At 40.1% G+C, this 7,109-nt stretch overlaps 1 non-coding gene across 1 annotated transcript; it reads left to right on the top strand.

The window, feature by feature from the left end:
- The first annotated feature begins 6,885 nt into the window (after positions 1-6,885).
- LOC148545434 (small nucleolar RNA R71) lies at positions 6,886-6,989 on the top strand. Its single transcript, XR_015901840.1, has one exon. It is a non-coding gene; the product is annotated as a small nucleolar RNA R71 (small nucleolar RNA).
- The last annotated feature ends 120 nt before the right edge of the window (positions 6,990-7,109 follow it).

Raw genomic sequence — 7,109 nt, 5'->3', positions numbered from 1 at the left:
AAGGTTAAACTGGAGGTTAAACGTGGAAATGCTTCCTGATTGGCATTCTCATTCTGGCGTTTAACCTCCAGTTTAAGGTTAAACTGGAGGTTAAACGTGGAAATGCTTCTTTTGGTGAGACTTTCATTCTGGCGTTTAACCTCCAGTTTAAGGTTAAACTGGAGGTTAAACTTCAGTTTCAGCATTTCTTAGCCTTCATGATTCTGGCGTTTAAGCTCCAGTTTAGGCTTAAACTGGAACTTAAACTCCACATGTGATATTCAAGCTTCCTTTATTGACTTTGTTGCTTCCTTGCCTAGCCTCTTCTTCCCTGAAATCATCCAAACAATTGCATCAAAGTCTTGCAAAATTTCATGAGAAATCTTCCATTCATAGCATTCAAGTAATATCACTAAAAACTCATGGAATTTGCATCAAAATCATACTGTTTGGATGGTTCATTGCTTTGTTCTTATTTTAACCATTCTTGGTTACTTTAAGCTCAAGAAAATGCATAAAACAACTAAAACTATCAAAAAAAATGCTAGTGAAACTAGCCTAAGATGCCTTGGCATCACAACACCAAACTTAATACTTGCTTGTCCCTAAGCAAGTCCTGAGTTATTTGAGAAGAAAGTATGAAACAGAAAGCAATTACATTGGCTATATTAGCAAGCATTTGAAGTTTATCAGAAGGGTTTTATGCAGAAAGTTGCAGCATCACTTTTTCATACTTATCAGGTAAGATTATCACTTTTTCATTGCATCCATCAAACACTGCTATGGCTTCTTGTTATTCTTATGTCCTTGGCACTTTTCTCTTCTTTGTTTTTCTTTTCTTTTTCTTAGAGCTCCTTTGCTCCTTGTTTGCTTGGTGTCATGTGTTGCACAAGCCTTTGGCATTTTCTTTTTCTTATCAGTGCACTACACATATTCACTTCAGGCATTTTAGTTCACATTTCTTCTTGAGACATTGGTGCCCAGCACCTCTTTGTGTGACTAAATGTTTTGTATTTAGGTTGCTCTTGATAATGGACTTTTGGTTGATAATCCCGGGTTAGTTAACCCAAGTTACCAAGGGTTGAAACACTCCTCAGAACCTATTCATCCAAGCATATCCTTAATACATGAACACCACAGGCATTTGTCTCAGAAGTTCAAACCATTGGTGCCTAGCTTATTTTCTCAATTTTTTTTTTCTTTTTGGGTTGCCCTTTTTCAGTGGCTTTTTCTTCTTCTTTTTCTTTCTTTTTCATTGCCAAAGACATTTATTCATCAAGATCCATAGACAGTTTTCAATTTCTACATAAAAAATGATAATTCTACACTCTATTTCCAGTGATCTGACTGAACAATCAAGCATGCATACCACCACTTAATTCTACTTGATTTGTCACTAATTTAGCCAAGTTACTTTTGTTCAAACTTTTCTTTTATTTTTGGAAACAGAACAAGCATGGCAAGCACTTGTTTAAGAAGGTGAAGTTATATCCAAACATCTAGGCATTCACTTTATTCAAAGCAATAAACAGACAAATATACTAAAAACTTCACATTCCAGAAAGATTCAACATTTACAGTTTAAACCAGAACAAGCATGCTTTTGTTTGCCCTTTTTAAAGAATTATCAAGGAACAATACCACCTTGTGAAATTCCTTGTTTTCTCTTTGTTGCCAGGAAACACTTTGATTTCTCCTTCTTCTCCTAATTGTTGCTTCATGTTTTAAGATCCTTGTTTCCTTTCCTGCAAAGAGTGATGAAGTTGCTTGCTTCTCAAGCACTTGAGTGGTTAGCTCAACTATGTGTGGGTAAGTATCTGAGTCTTAAGTTGGTGTGTGAACACCAAACTTAGTCTCCCACTTACTTCTCTGTTCTTTGAATCCTTGAGTTCTTCTTTGGAATGAAGTTGCTGCTAAGGGTTTTAAGCATTTCTGTGACTGCTTAGAATGGTTGTTCCTTTCATATAATTCAAAGGTTGTTGTGTTCAGTTGATCTTTATGGTGGAACACCAAACTTAGAGTCACACATTCCCCTTTGAATTATTGATCCACGAATTCATTGTTTGGTGTGAAACACCAAACTTAATTCTTTGCAATGCACAGAAACTACTTCACCCTTTTTATTGAAACAAATAAAAGAAACAGCAAAAGGGTATTACCTCAGGTTGGGTTGCCTCCCAACAAGCGCTTCTTTAACGTCATTAGCTTGACGGTCAGCTTCCTCAGTTGAGGTGATATTTAACCTTGTCCTTCTCCTCCACATCTCCCAAGTAATGTTTGAGTCTTTGACCATTCACAATGAAGGTTCGTTGTGACTTTTCTTCCATGATTTCTACTTGTCCATATTTGGAGACCTTGGTGACAAGGAATGGTCCAGACCACCTTGATTTTAGCTTCCCTGGAAATAGCTTCAGCCTAGAATTGTAGAGCAATACTTTTTGTCCTTCTTCAAATTTCCTTGGGGCTATGTTGCTGTCATGCTTCTTCTTTGCTCTTTCTTTGTAAATTTTGGCATTCTCATAAGCTTCAGCTCTGAACTCTTCCAACTCTTGAATTTGTAACATCCTTCTTTCTCCAGCAGCTTTGCTGTCCAAGTTCAAAAGTTTCAAGGCCCAGTATGCCTTGTGCTCCAACTCCAGTGGCAAATGGCAAGCCTTTCCGTAGACTAGTTGGTAAGGAGACATTCCAATTGGTGTTTTGAAAGCTGTCCTATATGCCCAAAGAGCATCATCTAGCTTAATCGACCAGTCCTTCCTTGAAGCTCCCACAGTCTTTTCCAGGATCCTTTTGAGTTCTCTGTTAGATATTTCGGCTTGCCCACTTGTTTGTTGATGGTATGGTGTGGCTACCTTGTGTTTGACTCCATATTTTAGAAGCAATGCCTCTAATGGTTTGTTGCAGAAGTGGCTTCCTCCATCACTGATGATTGCTCTTGGAACCCCAAAACGGCAGAAAATGTGTTTTCTGAGGAAGTTCATGACTACCTTATTATCATTGGTTGGAGTTGCTATTGCTTCAACCCATTTGGAGACATAGTCTACTGCCACAAGAATGTAATTATTTGAGTATGAGGAGGGAAAGGGTCCCATGAAATCTATCCCCCATACATCAAACAATTCAAGTTCCAGAATGAATTGTTGTGGCATTTCATTTCTTCTTGGCAGGTTCCCCGCTTTCTGGCATTCATGGCAGTGCTTCACTAGTTCCTTTGCATCTTTGAAGATAGTGGGCCAATAAAAACCACACTGCAACACCTTAGCTGCTGTTCTTTCTCCTGCAAAATGTCCTCCATAAGTGGAGCCATGGCAGTCCCATAAGACTTCCCTTCCTTCTTCCTCTGATATGCATCTTCTGAGTATGCCATCGGAACATTTTTTGAACAAGTATGGTTCGTCCCAGATGAAGTATTTGGCATCATTTACCAATTTCTTCCTTTGATGCTTGTTAAATTCCAACGGCAAACTCCCAGTGGCCTTGAAGTTTGCTATGTCTGCAAACCAGGGTGCTTTGTGAATTACCATGAGTTGTTCATCAGGAAAGCACTCATTTATATGTGTGCTTTGTGCGCTTCCTTCTTCACATGGTATCCTTGATAAATGGTCTGCCACCTTGTTCTCTACACCCTTCTTGTCTTTGATTTCAATGTCAAATTCCTGCAACAAAAGAACCCATCTAATAAGTCTTGGTTTGGATTCTTGTTTAGCAAGTAAGTATTTTAAAGCTGAATGATCAGTGAAGACAATGACTTTAGATCCAATGAGATAGGATCTAAATTTGTCAAATGCAAAGACTATTGCCAAGAGTTCTTTTTCAGTGGTTGTATAATTCCTTTGGTTAGCATTCAAGACTTTACTGGCATAATAAATCACATGTACCAAATTGTCTTTCCTTTGTCCTAACACTGCCCCAATAGCAAGGTCTGATGCATCACACATCAGTTCAAAAGGTAAGTTCCAATCAGGTGGGGCAATGATAGGTGCAGAGGAAAGTTTTTGCTTTAAAAGTTCATAGGCTAGCATGCAATTTTTATCAAATACAAAGGGTGTATCAGAGACAAGCAAGTTACTCAAAGGTTTGGCTATTTTGGAAAAGTCTCTAATAAACCTTTTGTAAAAACCAGCGTGTCCCAAAAAACTCCTAACTGCCTTGACATTACTTGGTGGAGGTAGTTTTTCAATGATTTCCACCTTAGCTCTGTCTACCTCAATGCCTCTATTAGAGATTTTGTGGCCAAGGACTATTCCTTCTGTAACCATGAAATGACATTTTTCCCAGTTTAATACTAGGTTAGTCTCTTGGCACCTCTTAAGCACCAAGGCAAGGTGGTGTAGGCAGCTAGGAAAAGAATCTCCAAACACAGAAAAGTCATCCATGAAGACCTCAATAAATTTTTCAATCATGTCCGAAAAGATGGACAGCATGCATCTTTGGAAAGTGGCAGGTGCATTGCACAATCCAAAGGGCATGCGTCTATAAGCAAAAACTCCATATGGACAAACAAATGATGTTTTCTCTTGATCTCTAGGATCAACTACTATCTGATTATAGCCTGAGTATCCATCCAAAAAGCAATAGTAAGCATGTCCTGCAAGCCTTTCAAGCATCTGATCCATGAATGGGAGTGGGAAATGATCCTTTCTGGTGGCTTCATTGAGCTTCCTGTAGTCTATGCACATCCTCCACCCAGTGACAGTTCTTGTGGGTATGAGTTCGTTCCTCTCATTTGGCACCACAGTTATGCCACCTTTCTTGGGAACTACATGGATGGGACTAACCCATGGGCTATCAGAAATGGGGTAGATTACCCCTGCCTGCCATAACTTCATGACCTCCTTTTGTACCACTTCTTTCATGACGGGATTCAATCTTCTCTGAGCTTGGATGGAGGGTCTAGCATCCTCTTCTAACAAGATTTTATGCATGCATATGGATGAACTTATCCCCTTCAAATCAGATAGGGTCCATCCAATGGCATCTTGATGAGTTTGTAGCACCTTGATCAATTCTTCTTCCTGTTCTTGACTCAGGGCAGAGCTAATGATAACAGGATGACTCTCATCACTTCCCAAGTATGCATACTTGAGATTAGGGGGCAATGCTTTGAGCTCAGGTTTTGGTGCTTCCTTCTCTTCTTTCACTATCTCTGGCATGTTTGGCATGGTTGTTTCAGCAGCCTTGATGTCACTAACTTCTATGTCCTTGGTGAACTCCTCCTCTGCCACTTCCTTTGTTGTTTCCTCAAAGGTTTCTTGTACTGCGATGTCCACTACATCCACCCTCATGCATTCCCTTAGTGATTCTGAAGGATAGCTCATTGCCTTGAATACGTTAAACACCAATTTCTCATCATGTAGTCTAAGAGTGAGTTCACCCTTTTGTACATCTATGATGGCTCCAGCAGTAGCCAGGAAGGGTCTTCCCAGAATTATTGAAGCTTTGGCTTCTTCCTCCATATCTAACACCACAAAATCAGCAGGAAATATAAAATCTCCCACCTTCACCAACAAATCCTCAACTATCCCATGAGGGAATTTAAAAGTTCGATCTGCCAATTGGAGGGCCATTCTTGTTGGTTTGGCTTCCTCAATCTTCATTCTTCTCATCATTGTTAGAGACATCAAATTGATACTGGCCCCTAAGTCACACAAGGCCTTCTCCACCATGACTTCTCCTATGATGCAGGGGATTTGGAAACTGCCTGGATCCTTCAATTTCTGAGGCAATTTGTGCTGGATGATGGCACTGCATTCTTCAGTTAACAACACAGTTTCCTCGTTTCTCCAGCTTCTTTTCTTGGTCATTAATTCCTTTAAGAATTTTGCATAGAGTGGCATTTGCTCTATTGCCTCAGCAAACGGAATGTTGATTTGAAGCTTCTTGAAAATCTCCAAGAACCTGGAGAATTGGCCATCCTTTTCACTTTTCATCAAACGTTGAGGATATGGTGCTTTAGGTGTATAAGGCTTCAGGACCTCTTTTTCTTTTTCTTTTGTTGCAGACGATGTAAAAGATTGTCCTTGTTCCTTATCTCTCACATTTTCCTTTGCTTCATCCTTTGTGGTTTCCTTTGAGATCTCCTTTAGATTCTTTCCGCTTCTGAGGGTTATGGCCTTACATTCTTCCCTTGCAATAGCCTTGGCAGCATGAGAACCGCTTGTCCCAGGGGTTTGCTTAGACAAATACGCAATTTGATTTTCTAGCTTCTGGATGGCAGCTCCTTGGTTTTGCAGGTTAGAATTCACTTCTTCCTTAAAAGCTTTCAATTCGGTTATGTCTTGACTCATGGTTGCAAGCATTCCTTCTATCCTGTTTAATTGATCTTGAAATTGTTGGTTCGGATTAGGTTGAGCAGGTTGATTATTTTGGCTATGATATGGTGGTTGAGAGTAAGTGTTTTGTGTGGCTTGGTATGATCTTTGGTTGGAGTTTTGGTATGTGGACTTGTTATGTTGGTTTTGCTGGTTTCCCCACCCAAAGTTTGGGTGATTTTTCCATCCTGGATTGTAAGTGTTGGAATGTGGATCATATGATTGCCTTTGTTGGTTTCCCACATAGTTGGCCTCTTCCCAATGACCTCCTTCAATGCTTACTTCCTCTTGATCTTGTGTGTGTATTGCAGCCACTTACTTTGTTTCTAATTGCCTGGTAAGCTCTGCTAGTTGCTTGGCAAACACCTTGTTTTGGGCTAGAATTGTATCAACATGGTTCAGCTCCATGACTCCCTTAGTGTTGTGTCTCTCTGATGCATAGTAGTACTCATTCTCAGCCACTGTCTCAATCACTTCAATGGCTTCTTCCACAGTCTTTTTCCTGTTCAATGAACCTCCTGATGAATGGTCTACAGCCTTCCTTGATTCATAAGACAGTCCATCATAGAAAATATGCAATTGCACCCAGTCATGGAACATGTCTGGTGGGCATTTCCTTGTCAAATCCTTGAATCTCTCCCATGCCTCGTAGAGAGTTTCACCATCTTGTTGTCTAAACGTCTGAACCTCAGATCAAAGCCTATTGACCTTTTGTGGGGGGTAGAAACGTGCCAGAAACTTGCTTTCCACCTCATCCCAGGTTGTTAGGATCCCCCTTGGGAATGATTCCAGCCACTTAGCTGCCTTGTCCCTAAGTGAAAA

Source organism: Arachis ipaensis, chromosome B9, assembly GCF_059453495.1.
Source record: "Arachis ipaensis isolate K30076 ecotype BB chromosome B9, ASM5945349v1, whole genome shotgun sequence".
NCBI lineage: Eukaryota > Viridiplantae > Streptophyta > Magnoliopsida > Fabales > Fabaceae > Arachis > Arachis ipaensis.
The sequence above is the reverse complement of the archived record's forward strand: the minus strand, read 5'-3'. Positions and strand labels throughout refer to the sequence as shown.